Below are 14,805 nucleotides of genomic sequence, written 5' to 3' on the forward strand. Positions count from 1 at the left end.
CTACAACCAAGACTACTCTACCCAGAAAGGATCTCATTCAAATTCGATGGAGAAATTAAAACCTTTACAGACAAGGAAAAGCTAAGAGACTTCAGCACCACCAAACCAGCTTTACAACAAATGCTAAGGAACTTTTCTAGGTAGGAAACACAAGGAAAAGACCTACAATAACGAACCCAAAACAATTAAGAAAATGATAATAGGAACATACATATCCATACTTACCTTAAATGTAAATGGATTAAATGCGCCAACCAAAAGACATAGACTGGCTGAACGGATGCAGAAACAAGACCCATATATATGCTGTCTACAAGAGACCCACTTCAGACCTAGGGACACATACAGACTGAAAGTGAGGGGATGGAAAAAGATATTCCATGCAAATGGAAATCAAAAGAAAGCTGGAGTAGCAATTCTCACATCAGACAAAATAGTCTTTAAAATAAAGACTATTACAAGACACAAAGCAGGACACTATATAAAGATCAAGGGATTAATCCAAGAAGAAGAAATAACAACTGTAAATATTTATGCACCCAACATAGGCGCTACTCAATATACAAGACAAATGCTAACAGCCATAAAATGGGAAATTTACAGTAACACAATAATAGTAGGGGACTTTACCACCTCACTTTCACCAAAGGGCAGATCATCCAAAATGAAAATAAATAAGGAAACACAAGCTTTAAAAGACACATGAAACAAGATGGAGTTAATTGATATTTAGGGGACATTCCATCCAAAAAACAACAGAATACACATTCTTCTCCAGTGCTCCTGGAACATTCTCCAGGATAGATCATATCTTGGGTCACAAATCAAGCCTTGGTGAATTTAAGAAAACTGAAATCGTATCAGGTATCTTTTCTGACCACAACACTATGAGGCTAGATGTGAATTACAGGAAAAAATCTGTAAGAAATACAAACACATGGAGGCTAAACAACACACTACTTAATAACCAACAGATCACTGAAGAAATCAAAGAGGAAATCAAAAAATACCTAGAAACAAATGACAATGAAAACACGATGACCCAAAACTTATGGGATGCAGCAAAAGCAGTGCTAAGAGGGAAGTTTAGAGCAATACAATGCTACCTCAAGAAACAAGAGAAATCTCAAATAAACAACCTAACCTTACACTGAAAGCAATTAGAGAAAGAAGAAGAACAACAACAAAAAACAAAGTTAGCAGAAGGAAAGAAATCATAAAGATCAGAACAGAAATAAATGAAAAAGAAATGAAGGAAACGAGAGCAAAGATCAAGAAAACTAAAAGCTGGTACTTTGAGAAGATAAACAAAAGTGATAAACCATTAGCCAGACTTATAAGGAAAAAAAGGGAAAAGACTCAAATCAGTAGAATTAGAAAGGAGAAAGGAGAAATACCAACTAACACTGCAGAAATACAAAGAATCATGTGAGATTACTACAAGCAACTCTATGCCAATAAAATGGACAACCTGGAAGAAATGGAGAAATTCTTAGAAAAGCACAACCTTCTGAGACTGAACCAGGAAGAAATAGAAAATATAACATCAATCACAAGCACTGAAATTGAAACTGTGATTAAAAATCTTCCAACAAACAAGAGCCCAGGAAAAGATGGCTTCACAGGTGAACTCTATGAAACATTTAGAGAAGAGCTAACACCTATCCTTCTCAAACTCTCCCAAAATAGAGCAGAGGGAAGAAATTTCCCAAACTTATTCTACAAGCCCGCCATCACCCAGATACCAAACCAGAGAAAGATGTCACAAAAAAAGAAAACTATAGGCCAATATCGCTGATGAACATAGATGCAAAAATCCTCAACAAAATACTAGCAAACAGAATCCAACAGCACATTAAAAGGATCACACAACATGATCAAGTGGGCTTTATCCCAGGAATGTAAGGATTCTTCAATATATGCAAATCAATGTAAAAAACCATATTAACAATTTGAAGGATAAAAACCACATGAGCATCCCAATAGATGCAGAAAAAGCTTCTGACAAAATTCAACACCCATGTATGATAAAAACCCTCCAGAAAGTAGGCATAGAGGGAACTTACCTCAACATAATCAATGCCATATATGACAAACCCACAGCCAACATCAACCTCAACGGTGAAAAATTGAAACCATTTCCACTAAGATCAGGAACAAGACAAGGTTGCCCACTCTCACCACTATTATTCAACATAGTTTTAGAAGTTTCAGCCACAGCAGTCAGAGAAGAAATAAAAGGAATCCAAATTGGTGAAGAAGAAGTAAAACTGTCACTGTTTGGATATGACATGATATTCTACATAGAGAATCCTAAAGATGCTACCAGAAAACTACTAGAGCTAATCAATGAATTTGGTAAAGTAGCAGGATACAAAATTAATGCACAGAAATCTCTGGCATTCCTATACACTAATGATGAAAAATCTGAAAGTTAAGAAAACACTCCCATTCACCACTGCAACAAAAAGAATAAAATATCTAAGAATAAACTGACCTAAGGAGACAAAACACCTGTATGCAAAAAATTATAAGACACTGATGTAAGAAATTAAAGATGATACAGATAGATGGAGAGATATACCATGTTCTTGGATCGGAAGAATCAACATTGTGAAAATGACTCTACTACCCAAAGCAATCTACAGATTCAATGCAATCCCTATCAAACTACCACTGGCATTTTTCACAGAACTAGAACAAAAAATTTCATAATTTGTATGGAAACACAAAAGACCCCGAATAGCCAAAGCAATCTTGAGAAAGAAAAATGGAGCTGGAGGAATAACGCTCCCTGACTTTAGACTATACTACAAAGCTACAGTGATCAAGACAGTATGCCACTGGCACAGAAGCACAAGTACAGACCAATGAAACAGGACAGAAAGTCCAGAGATAAACCCACGCACATATGGTCACCTTATCTTTGATAAAGGAGGCAAGAATATACAGTGGAGAAAAGACAGCCTCTTCAGTAAGTGGTGCTGGGAAAACTGGACAGCTACATGGAAAAGAATGAAATTAGAACACTCCCTAACATCATACACAAAAATAAACTCAAAATGGATTAAAGACATAATGTAAGGCCAGACACTATAAACTCTTAGAGGAAAATATAGGCAGAACACTCCATGACATAAATCACAGCAAGATCCTTTTTGACCCACCTCCTAGAGAAAGGGAAATAAAAACAAAAATAAACAAATGTGACCTAATGAAACTTAAAAGCTTTTGCATAGCAAAGGAAACCATAAAAAAGATGAAAGGACAACCCTCAGAATGGAAGAAAGTATTTGCAAATGAAGCAACTGACCAAGGATAAATCTCCAAAATATAGAAGCAGCTCATGCTGGTGAATATCAAAAAAACAAACAACCCAATCCAAAAATGGGCAGACAGCCTACATAGACATTTCTCCAAGGAAGATATACACATCGACAACAAGCATGTGAAAGGATGCTCAAAATCACTAATCATTAGAGAAATGCAAATCAAATCTACGAGGTATCACCTCACATCTGTTAGAATGGCCATCATCAAAAAATCTACAAACAATAAATGCTGGAGAGGGTGTGGAGAAAAGGGAACACTCTTGCACTGTTAGTGGGAATGTAAACTGATACAGCCACTATGGAGAACAGTATGGAGGTTCCTTAAAAAACTACAAATAGAACAACCATACGACCCAGCAATCCCACTACTGGGCATATACCCTGAGAAAACCATAATTCAAAAAGAGTCATGTACCACAATGTTCACTGCAGCTCTATTTACAATAGCCTGGAGATGGAAACAACCTAAGTGTCCATCATCGGATGAATGGATCAAGAAGATGTGGCACATATATACAATGGAATACTACTCAGCTATAAAAAGATACGAAATTGAGCTATTTGTAATGAGGTGGATAGACCTAGAGTCTGTCATACAGAGTGAAGTAAGTCAGAAAGAGAAAGACAAATACCGTATGCTAACACATATATATGGAATTTGAGGAAAAAAATGTCATGAAGAATCTAGGGGTAAGACGGGAATAAAGACACAGACCTACTAGAGAATGGACTTGGGGATATGGGGAGTGGGAAGGGTAAGCTGTGACAAAGCGAGAGAGAGGCATGGACATATATACACTACCAAACGTAAAATAGCTAGCTGGTGGGAAGCAGCCGCAAAGCACGGGGAGATCAGCTCGGTGCTTTGTGACCACATAGAGTGGTGGCATAGGGAGGGTGGGAGGGAGGGAGATGCAAAGGGAAGAGATATGGGGACATATGTATATGTATAACTGATTCACTTTGTTATAAAGCAGAAACTAACACAGCATTGTAAAGCAATTATACTCCAATAAAGATGTTAAAAGAAATCAAAAAAAAAAGAAAAAAGAAAAAACAACATAGACAAAAGCAACAATATAAAAAACATACCTAGAAAGAAACCATACAAAAATGTATATAGGGCTTCCCTGGTGGCACAGCGGTTGAGAGTCCGCCTGCCAATGCAGGGGACACGGGTTCGTGCCCCGGTCCTGGAAGATCCCACATGCCGCGGAGCGGCTGGGCCCGTGAGCCATGGCCGCTGAGCCTGCACGTCCAGAGCCTGTGCTCCGTGATGGGAGAGGGCACAACAGTAAGAGGCCCACGTACAGCAAAAAAAAAAAAAAAGTATATAACCTACATGCAGGCAACAATAAGAATTTCCTGACTGACGTAGGAAAAAGAAGTCTCAACCAGAATAGTATGTTATGTGTACTCGTGAGGCACAGCTATTGTAAGAATATCGATTTTGTTTAATTCATTTACAGATTTAGTACCTTATCCATAACAGCTGATGACAATCAAACATGGGCTCCTGTTTCCTGTACCCAAAATCAACCATGGAAACATTACGGAAGGAATAAAGAAAAAACATTAACAAACGCAAAAACACAAAACTAAATAATCCCTGAGGGACGATAAGTCTCCACTGAACTAGAACCTGAGTGTGGGCAGGTAGGGGGATGCCCTGAATTCGAGACAGGTCTGTAGCCTGCAAGAGAGGCAGATGACAGGATTGATTAGAGGAAAGCCTTTAAACTTGAGCCCTTGATTCTTCCACTGTGCTCTGGGACCATGACTCTCCACTGCTTCACTGAAGGAACCTGAGGCAGCATTTCAGAGCCCGCATGCCAGGAGCATGGGACACCAAAGATTGGGCTGGATGTGGCAGTGTGGTCCACAGGCTGTGAAACAACCATCTGAAACTTTGTTTGTGGATGACGACTGGCCTTTTTAAATGATCATCTTAATAGACTATCACACACGGACTCAAAGAGAAAAGCAAGTAACACAGTACTTGTACAAAAGGACAGAAATTCATTTCTGAACTTCTGGGCAATGCCCCTGATGTCAACAAAGAGAGACCACAGTGAGAACTGTCAGGCTAAGGCGCCCCTTCACTAACTCCTCTGGGATTCTGTGGGGCATGGTTGGGGACAGGGATGGATTCATACCAGAGAAGGAAGGAATCGCAGGCCCTGCCAGCAGTCAACGTGACGACCCTGAGTGAGACCTGACGGGCTCCGAACCACAGAAGAGAGTCTCGCCTCCTTTCCCCTCAGCTCATCTTACCTGCAGCAGCCATCTCTGGGAGGCTCCAGGCAGAAGTGTCCAGATGAGACGTGCCTGCACTTCACACCAGCAGTCTCAGGGAGTTGATGTCTTTGATGTGAGGCCTTGGCCTCAGGTCAGCAGACGGGAGGTAGCCCAGCACCTACAGGGAGTCAAGAGAAGACACTGAGGGAGGACTGAGAGCACCATCCACCATAGAAGAGGGGGCCCCAAAGAGCCCTCACTGTCGGTCTCGGGGGACCCAGGCATGGCTGTGAGGCTCAGGCCCCCAGATACTTCCAGCTGGGGGTGCCGACAGAAATGAGAGCCAAGGTGTGACGCCTGCTGACTCAGCTCAGCAGAGGGAAAAGTCCCAGAACCTGCCAAGAGTCAACGAGAGGGCCTCGTGCCAGGCCCGCGGGAAGCTCCCCTGGAACCACCCTCCGACCCCCTTCCCGCCCTGCCCCGCCCCGCCCCGCCCCGGCCCCAGCCCCCGCCCCCCCCATGCTGTGCTCCTGGAGCCCAGATGCGCATGACCGGATGTGACGTCCTCCTACACACGCGGTGGGGGCGACGCCATTGTTGAGAGCTGCCGTCCGGTGAGGGTGAGCCGCAGGAGGAATCCCACGTCTCTTCAGGTGTCAAAGTGTGAGGTAACCCCAGTTAGAAGTGCGGGGACGCCCGCGACACCCCCAATCCACTTTCCCTCTGAAAAGAGACGGAACAGGCCCCGCCCACCCCGCCCCTGCTCTCGGCCCGAGAGGCTCGGGCCTGGCCGTTAGGCCCAAAGTCCATCCGCTTCCCCCACGGGGTCTCGGGCAAGGAAGGCCTCGCTCTGAGGCTGGTGGACCCTGGCTCACCTCAGTTGAGGGAGCGTCCCAGGCCCTGTGAAGGACGGGACCCCTGTGGGGACCGAGGGGCTCCACACCCCAAAATGGCGGCCACGCAGACCTCGCCCCTGACGTCGGCCTGGGAGCTTCCGGGCAGGTCTAAAGACTGAGGGGCTCCCTCAGTGCGAACGCGGACGGGCGGACGGACGCAGGAGACCCAGGGAGGAGGGGGCCTTGTTCTGAGGGGCTGGCCGCAGGTCAGCAGAGGGAGGATTTCCAGGGCACGGGAGGAGTCAGGGTGAGGACCGTCCTCCCCGTCGCAAGGGCACCTCAGAACCCCTCCCCTGTTGTCAGCCGCTTCCTCCTGGCCACACGCGGAGAAGGGAGGGCTGCTGTCTGAGAGGGGAGGTGCAGGCCAGCAGAAGGCGCGTCCCTAAGCACCGCCAAGAGTCAGCCCAAGCCCTTGAGTGAGGGCCAGTGGGGCCGCCAGCCACAGGGCCTCGACCTGTCTGCCGCACGCTGCAGGCTTGGTACAACTCTGCCACGTGCGGCCGCCTGGTCACCCTCACTGCCTCCTAGTGAGACTCAGGCAGGTGCCGGCACTGGTGCGAGCAGATGGCCCTCGGGGCAAGAGAGGAGGTCCAGGCTGCACCGGCCGTCCAGGGAGGACCCCGAGTGAGGACTAAGGGAGTCACCCACCCCGAGGAGAAGGGGCCAGAGAGAACACGGCCTGTCCCCTCCTGCCAACCCTTAAACTCCCAAGAAAGGACTGTCAGGCCGAGCCTGCCCGTAATTTCCTCTGCCAGGTCCAAGGGAGGTTAGAGCTTTGTTCTGAAGGGGCAGCCACGAGGCAGCAGAAGGGAGGGTCCCAGGGCCCTTCGGTGGTGGGCTGAACGCTCCCTCCTTTCCTCCTCCTGGGTGTCACGGAGGATGGTGGTGTCAACTTCAGAGCAGCAGAGGGCATGGGGCGGGGGGGGGTGGGGGAGTCTTGCCAACAACTGTCATCCTGACTCTGAATGGGAACCGCGGGGACCTACCTCCCCTGCCAGCCCCCACTGTCACCCCCGTACCGCCCAGGCAGGGCTGGCTGGCTGTGCCCCAAGGCTCACTCGACCGTCCTCCACAGGGCTCTCAGGGGACAGGCTGAGCAGGAGAACAGGAGCCCTGTGGGTCCTCGGGCAGTGCCCTCACGGACCCTGCAGAGGCGGCCTTGGTTAAAGCCAGGGAGGACTCTCCCCGCTGAAGGTGCTCACAGCATCTCCTTGTCCCTCCCCCAGGTGCCCTCGTTGCCTGCCTTCCTGCCCACGCTCCCGCCTGCTGGCCCTGACCTGTGTCATCATGCCTCGAGGCCGGAGGAGCAAGCGCCATGCCCATAAGAAACGCCGCCAGGCCCGGGGGGAGACTCAGAGGCTCAAGGGTGCCCAGGCCACTGAGGCGGCGGCGGCAGAGATAGAAGAGTCGCCCTCCTCCCCCGCTTCTGTTTCTCGGGGTACTTCCCCGAGCTCCTCTGTTGCTGGCACTCGCCAGGAGCCTCAGGGAGGCCCAGCCACGAGCTCTCGTGCTGCAGGGGTTTCATGCCCAGGATCTGAAGAGGGTGCCCAGAGCCAAGATGAGAAAAGTGCAGGTACCGCCCAGGCAGCACCTTCCGTTCACAGCACTTACACCGATCCTGTGACCAGGGAGGTCTGCAAGTTGGTGCAGTTCCTGCTGGAGAAGTACGTGACGAAGGAGCCCATCCCGAAGGCTACACTGCTGAATAGTGTCGACAGGAAGTACAAGAAGCACTTCCCTGAGATCCTCAGGAGAGCTTCTGAGTACATGGAGCTGGTCTTTGGCCTCGAGCTGAAGGAAGTCGACCCCAGCAGTCACTCCTACGTCCTCATCAGCCAGCTGGGCCTCCCCAGCGAGGGAAATCCGAGTGGTGTGTTGGGGCTGCGCACGGCCTGTTTCCTGCTGACTGTCCTGAGCAAGATCTTCGCGAATGGCAACTGGGCCACCGAGGAGGAGCTCTGGGAATTCCTCAATGCGTTGGGTTTGTACGCTGGGAGGAGCCACTTGATCTTTGGGGAGCCCAAGAGGCTCATCGAAGATCTCGTGCAGCAGAAGTATCTGATGTACCACCAGGTGCGCCACAGCGATCCCCCGCGCTATGAGTTCCTGTGGGGCCCGAGAGCCTGCGCTGAAATCAGCAAGATGAAAGTGCTGGAGTATATGGCCAAGCTCACTGATACCATCCCCAGGGCCTTCCCAGATCTCTATGAGGAGGCTCTGAAAGATGAGGAAGAGAGAGCAAGAGTGAGAGCCGCGGCCAGGGCTTTAGCTGTTGCTGAGCGCAGAGCACATTCCAGGGCCAAGGCCCGCAGGTCCTCCCACGTGTAGGGAGGGCGGCCGCGGGCAGATTGCTCACTTTGTTTTGGAAGAGAGCAGTCAAGCTCCTAAATAGTGCAGAATAGTATTGGTTGAGGGAACAAAACATATATGTTCTTACAGTTTTAAGTAGTATGGTAGCTTAGGTGCAGTTAGTTTTAATAAAATATATATCTTTTTTTCTTTTTTCCATATGAAGAATACCTAGTTAAGATAGACAGATGATAGGTAGATAAGTAGGTAGAGAGATGCTAGATAGATAGATTTATGATAGAGATGTTTAGTATCTTTTCAAATGTTATTACTGCATTGAAGGTTTATTTTGCTTCAGAATCAAAGTGTATTAATGTCATGGATGTCATGTTTATTGATGCTCAGTTTTAAGGTTAAGAGTTTGCTATTTGTAAAAAAAAACTGAAAAGCCTTCACTATTTTCCTTTTGCTACAGAACAAGGTAACATGGCATTGGAATAGGATTTTTCATGGAAATGAGAAAGAATCCCACAAGAAAATATTTGGGATCTCAAAATGGTGATACAAAAGTAAAAGCTGGTTCATTCTTTGTTTGCCTTCTTCTCTTTCTCTTTGCTTGTAAAATTAAAGAATATGTACCTAGCTTTGCTTAGGTTATTCAAACTGTTTGAAAATTAAACCATGGTAAATAAGACTTCTTGGTCATTCCTTCTTTTTTCTCTCAAATTAATTGACCATCTTCTCTTTGGAAGCCTCTCCAATACTACTATGGTTGGTAAGAAAATGAAGACCAAGCCACTGCCCATAGAAGTTTGAGAGTCTAGCATCAGCTGTCATGTAAGGAAGATGGTGAGATACACTCTAAGAAATAAACAAATGAACTTTTGTTTTTTTAAGTGAGGGTGTGGAAGAGGAGGTTCCAAATGAGAGCAAGGAAGTGTAAGTTACCTGATGAGGGCCGCGTTGGGTCTTGGGAAACTTCTAGTCCCTCGGCAGGAAGTAATTATCAGTCAGGATGCATGGTGGGCTAGATGAAGCTCAGTGATGGAGTGATGGAAAGGGCCACTCAGATGGTGTTTCTCAGAGTTGATAGACTAAACCTGGAATGGAAAACATATCTTCACAGTTAACTTTGGGATGTGGAGAAACCAGAGAGAATCCCCACCTAGGGAATGGAAGGGGTCCTATGCGCTTGCCCCAGGGCAAGTGAACACTCAAACTAGGTGTTTTAGGCATGAGCTGTCCAGAGAGTTTCTGAGAAATAAAGGTGATACTCATTGAAATGAGATGCCAAGAAGCCACTGGACTGTCTCTCTTTTTGTGGGATGGGATTGCCAGAGCTCGCTCCGTTCAAAGGGCATTTTAACTAGGTTATTTTGGGTGTAATTTGGCCAACTCTAAGGGAGGGCTCAAATTTTAGTGGCAATGGTATGAATGAAATGAGGGGTGGTTTGGATGAAAAGGCACCTGGGAGGGAAGTTGTTGGTCCTTGAGACAAATGAACTCCTAGTTGCATCCATCTGGAGAAGATGACCCCATACCAATATTAAAACAAATGCTCTAATAGGGAAATACTACTTAGTTTTACTCGCTTGGCATTTTGGCTGATGTGGATTTCTATATTGTTTGGAGTTGCATATTCTCTAATGTAGGCTGGAAATAAAATTCTGTGAAGGAAGTTTGTTATCATTTGGGGTCAAAATCATCTTAGTAATAATTGCCATTCATTGAAAGTCCCAAACTTTCTCTCAAACTGCCAGGTGGTTTACATACATATGCATGCCTGTGGTTCTACACTATAGACTTTTTCAGACTCATTTTGCAGATAAAGAAGTTGGAATACTCTCAAGTTCAAGGCTGGTAAGTGACAGGAGCTGGACTGGACCCTGGCTCTGAATCCCTCTAGAGCCCACACTGTGCCACCCCTCCCAGGCTGAGGCCGACCTTGGGTCACTTCATTTTTCTGCTCACTAGTCCAAAATGTATTTCAGGTGTTAAAAAGCAGGACTTCATACCCCAAACATGGTTTTGGAATAAAAAGCTCCAGGAATAAGTAATAAAAATATGAAAATAAAAGTGAGGTACAAATAAGGAAAGAAAGAGAGAGCATTTGGTGACAATATGACTATCTATGAAGGAAATGTCAGTAAACCTCAAAAGATCAGGGGCTCACACAATCATTTAATTCAGCCCTTTCCCTGTAGCAAGTAAATCTATTAGAATTGAGGTTATACAAGGCTATATCTGGCCAGTGAAGAGAAGGAAGAGATCAGTGTGTTTTCTCTGAGAGCACAACACCTGTGCTGGGGCCATTGCTTGGCTGCAGCTTCCCATCTCACAGCACTCCTGGGGCTCAACCTATTCTCTGCAAGAGTTGTTGTAGGGAGATCAATGAAGAGTGTGCAAGGATGTGGCATTTCCCAAGAAGCCTTTCATAGAAGAGAGAGGAGTCAAGGTGAAGACTGCTGAATGAGGACTGAGGAGACAAAAACCACATAATAACTGAAGTCACAGAGAGACTGGCCTGTGTCTGCTCTCAGACTTAGAAGGCCAAGGAAGGGCTGCCAGGCTGAGCATCCCCTCACTTATTTTCAGGGTTTAGAGGAACATAAGAGCTCTGGTCTAAATGGGTGACTTTAAGTTGAAAGAAAGAGGAAACTTGGGGCCCTTCAGAAGTCAAGGTGAGGAACCTGAATGAGGACTGAGGGCACACCCCTACCCTGAACAGAGAGAGCCCCAAGGAGCCTGAATCCTGATGTCAACCCTGGAAGGGCACAGGTAGGAGTAGCCTCACGTGGCATTCCCAGACTTTGCCTCTCTGGCACCTCAGGGAGTGAGGACCTTAGTCTGAGGAGAGGGTCCTTAGGTAAACAAACGAAGGAGTCCCAAGCCCTGCCAGGAGTCAAGGTGAGAACCCCGAGTGAGGACTTCAGGAAACCTCTGCCTTTAGACTGTGAGAGAACCCCACAGAACCATGCCCTTCCTGGTAGCCCTGGGATACCTGGGCTTTGTTGACATGATGTGACATATTTCCTCCTATGGTGTCACAAGGGGGTGAGGGACACGGTCTAAGGGGTATGGCCTAGGGCCAGCAGTGGGATGCCTTCCAGGTTTTTCCAGAGACCAGGTGAATACCCTGAGGACTAAGGGAACCACATACCCCATAACCATAGAATTCATTCCTTACCCTCAGCCTCAGAAGACCAAGTACAGGTATGGTCAGATGAGGAGAATCTCACTTTCTCCTAGGGGTTTCAGGGTGGTGCTGGCCTTACTATAAGGGGCAGGCCTAAGGGTAAGGGAGGGTGGAATTCCAGGCCATGACAGAGGTCAAAGCAAGGACTGAGGGATCATCTATCACCAAATAGAAGTGATAAGGAATCCAGCCCTGCTCCTTGTTACAACCCTTGAGGATCCAGGGCAGAGCTATCAAGCTGAAGCTCCACCAACACTTATTTATATCAGGTCTATGGGAGGTGAAATCCTTAGTTTGAAGGTGTAGCCACCATTCAGTGAAAGGGGTGGGGATATCAGGCCCTATGTGTAGCCAAATTAAGGACCCTTAATGAGGACTGAGGACTCCAGAGGCCAGGACAGAAAACTCCCCACTGAGCAGTCAGTACTGGGGGCACCTGGACAGGGCTGATAAGCTGAGGACCCCCTTCATTTCTTTCTCATAGATCCCAGGGAGGTTTGTGATGTCAACCTCAGAACAGCAGAGAGAATGAGTCCCATGACCTGCCACCAGTTGAATGATGGTCTTGAATGTGACATAACAGACTCCTCAATGTAGAAGACCACCAGCCCCTGCTGTCACCCCAGCATGCCTGAGGCAGGGGTGGCAGGATGCAGCCTAAAGATCACTCTAATTTCCTTCAACAGGTTTCCCAAGTGACAGGCTGATTAGGAGAACAGGAGCCCTATGGGTTTGTAGAGCAGTGCCCTCAAGGAAAACTACAAATGTAGCCCACCTTATAACCAAGGTGGTAGTTCCCTGCTGAAGCTGCACTCTCTCTCAACCTTCCTCATCCAGTGGACCCTTATCCCCTGCTCTTCTACTCACACTCCTGACCATTGTCCCTGAGCACAGTCATCCTGCCTCGGGGTCAGAAGAGTAAGCTCCGCACCAGTGAGAAACGCCACCAGGCCCAAGATGATTCCAGAGTCACAGGAGAGTTCAGGCCACTGCAGTAAGAGAAGAACCCCCCTCCTCCTCTTCTCCTGTTTTGGAAGATAATCCCCAGAGTTCATCAGCTACTGGGTCAAACAGCACTTCTCAGGGGTCTTCAAAAGCCCCAGCTACTACCATCACTTCTTCAAGTACTTTTGACACAAGGTCTGATGAAGATGATAACAGTCAAGATGAGGAACATCCATGTTCCTCTGATGTCTCACCTTCTACTGAGAGCACATACATTGATACTCTAACTAGTCAGATGGATTTGTTGGAGAAGTTCCTTCTGTACAAATATAAAATGAAGCAGCCCATTATGAAGGAAGACATGCTGAAGATTGTCAACCAAAAGTACCAAGACCCACTTGCTGAGATTCTCAAGAAAGCCTCTGAACGCACTGAGGCTGTCTCTGCGGTAGACTTGAACGAAGTTGACTCAACCATCCACTCATATGACCTCGTCAGCAAGCTGAAACTCCCCAACGATGGGAGGGTGCGTGCTGGTAGGGGGTTACCTAAGACCGGTCTCTTGATGACAGTCTTGGGTGTGATCTTCATGAAGGGCAACTGTGCCACTGAGGAAGACATCTGGAAATTCCTGAATATGATGTGAGTAGATGCTGGGAAGAAGCACTTCATCTACAAGGGAGCCCAGCAAGCTCATCACCAAAGATTTAGTGAGGCTGAAGTACCTGGAGTACCGCCAGGTGCCCAACAGTGATCCTCCGCGCTATGAGTTCCTGTGGGGCCCAAAAGCCCATGCTGAAACCAGCAGAATGAAAATCGTGGAATTTTTGGCGAAGGTCAGCAATATGGTTCCCAGTGCCTTCTCATCACGATATGAAGAAGCTTTTCAAGATGAGGAAGAGAGAGATCGAGCCAAGACTGCAGCCAGGCCTGGAAATACTGTCACTTCCAGGCATGTTTCATGGCCACGTCCAGCAGCTTCTCCCACCCTTACTGAAGTCTGAGACTTTTAAAAAATCATCCAGATAAGAAAATTTGACATCACAATAGGGATTTTTGTTGAAATGGGAAAGAATCCCACAATAAAATTGTTGGCATAATGGAATGAAAAAATAAAAAATAATTTAAAAGAAAACATGATAAACCTAGATTTTTCTTAATCCTTTCAGTCTTCTGTTTTGTAAAATTAAATGATTTATACCTCAATATGCTTAACTTATTAAAGAAGGTAGGAGGTATTAAATCTTAACAAGTTAGACCTCTTACTCACTTTCTTATTTCCCAAACGTCAGTTGAGCACCTGCTCTTTCAAAGGCTCTGTGCTAGTACTGGCAATGCTAAGATAAAGACCCAGCCTATGCCCATACAACTTTAGAAGCAAGGAGCTGCAGTCATACAAGATGTTGAGATGCCCTCTATGACCTAGGGGAAAGTAAAAGGATAATCCAGAAAGAAATCTCTACCTGGGTCAGTGTATTGATTTGTTAGGGCTTCCGCAACAAAATACCACAGAATCGGTGGCTTAAACAACCGAAATTTATTTTCTCACGGTTCTGGAGGCTGGAAGTCCAAGATGAGGGCTGGTTTCCTCTGAGGCCTCTCTCCTCAGCTGGCAGATGGCCACCCTCTTCACTTGCCTGTCCCTTTGTGTGCATATATCCCTGGTCTCTCCTTTTGTGTCCTAATCTCTTCTTACAAAGACACCAGTCAGATTGGGTTATGGCCCACCCTAATGGCCTCATTGTAACTTAACCAGCTCTATTTAAAGACCTTATCTCCAACTACAGGCGCATTCGGAGGTACTGGGGTTTATGCCTTCAACATGAATTTTGCGGGGGACACAATTCAGCCCCTAACAGACAGAAATCTAAGGTGTCTTTGCTCTTATCTCAATGCAGGAGAATACAGT

The 14,805-nt window shown here is 46.6% G+C and overlaps 2 pseudogenes; both read left to right on the forward strand.

Moving 5' to 3' along the window:
* The first annotated feature begins 7,431 nt into the window (after positions 1 to 7,431).
* On the forward strand, positions 7,432 to 8,858 carry LOC132482333 (melanoma-associated antigen B4-like; annotated as a pseudogene).
* Positions 8,859 to 11,381: 2,523 nt separating this feature from the next.
* LOC132481751 (melanoma-associated antigen B5-like) lies at positions 11,382 to 13,893 on the forward strand (annotated as a pseudogene).
* Positions 13,894 to 14,805: the final 912 nt, after the last annotated feature.

Source organism: Mesoplodon densirostris, chromosome X (genome assembly GCF_025265405.1).
Source record: "Mesoplodon densirostris isolate mMesDen1 chromosome X, mMesDen1 primary haplotype, whole genome shotgun sequence".
Classification (NCBI taxonomy): Eukaryota; Metazoa; Chordata; class Mammalia; order Artiodactyla; family Ziphiidae; genus Mesoplodon; species Mesoplodon densirostris.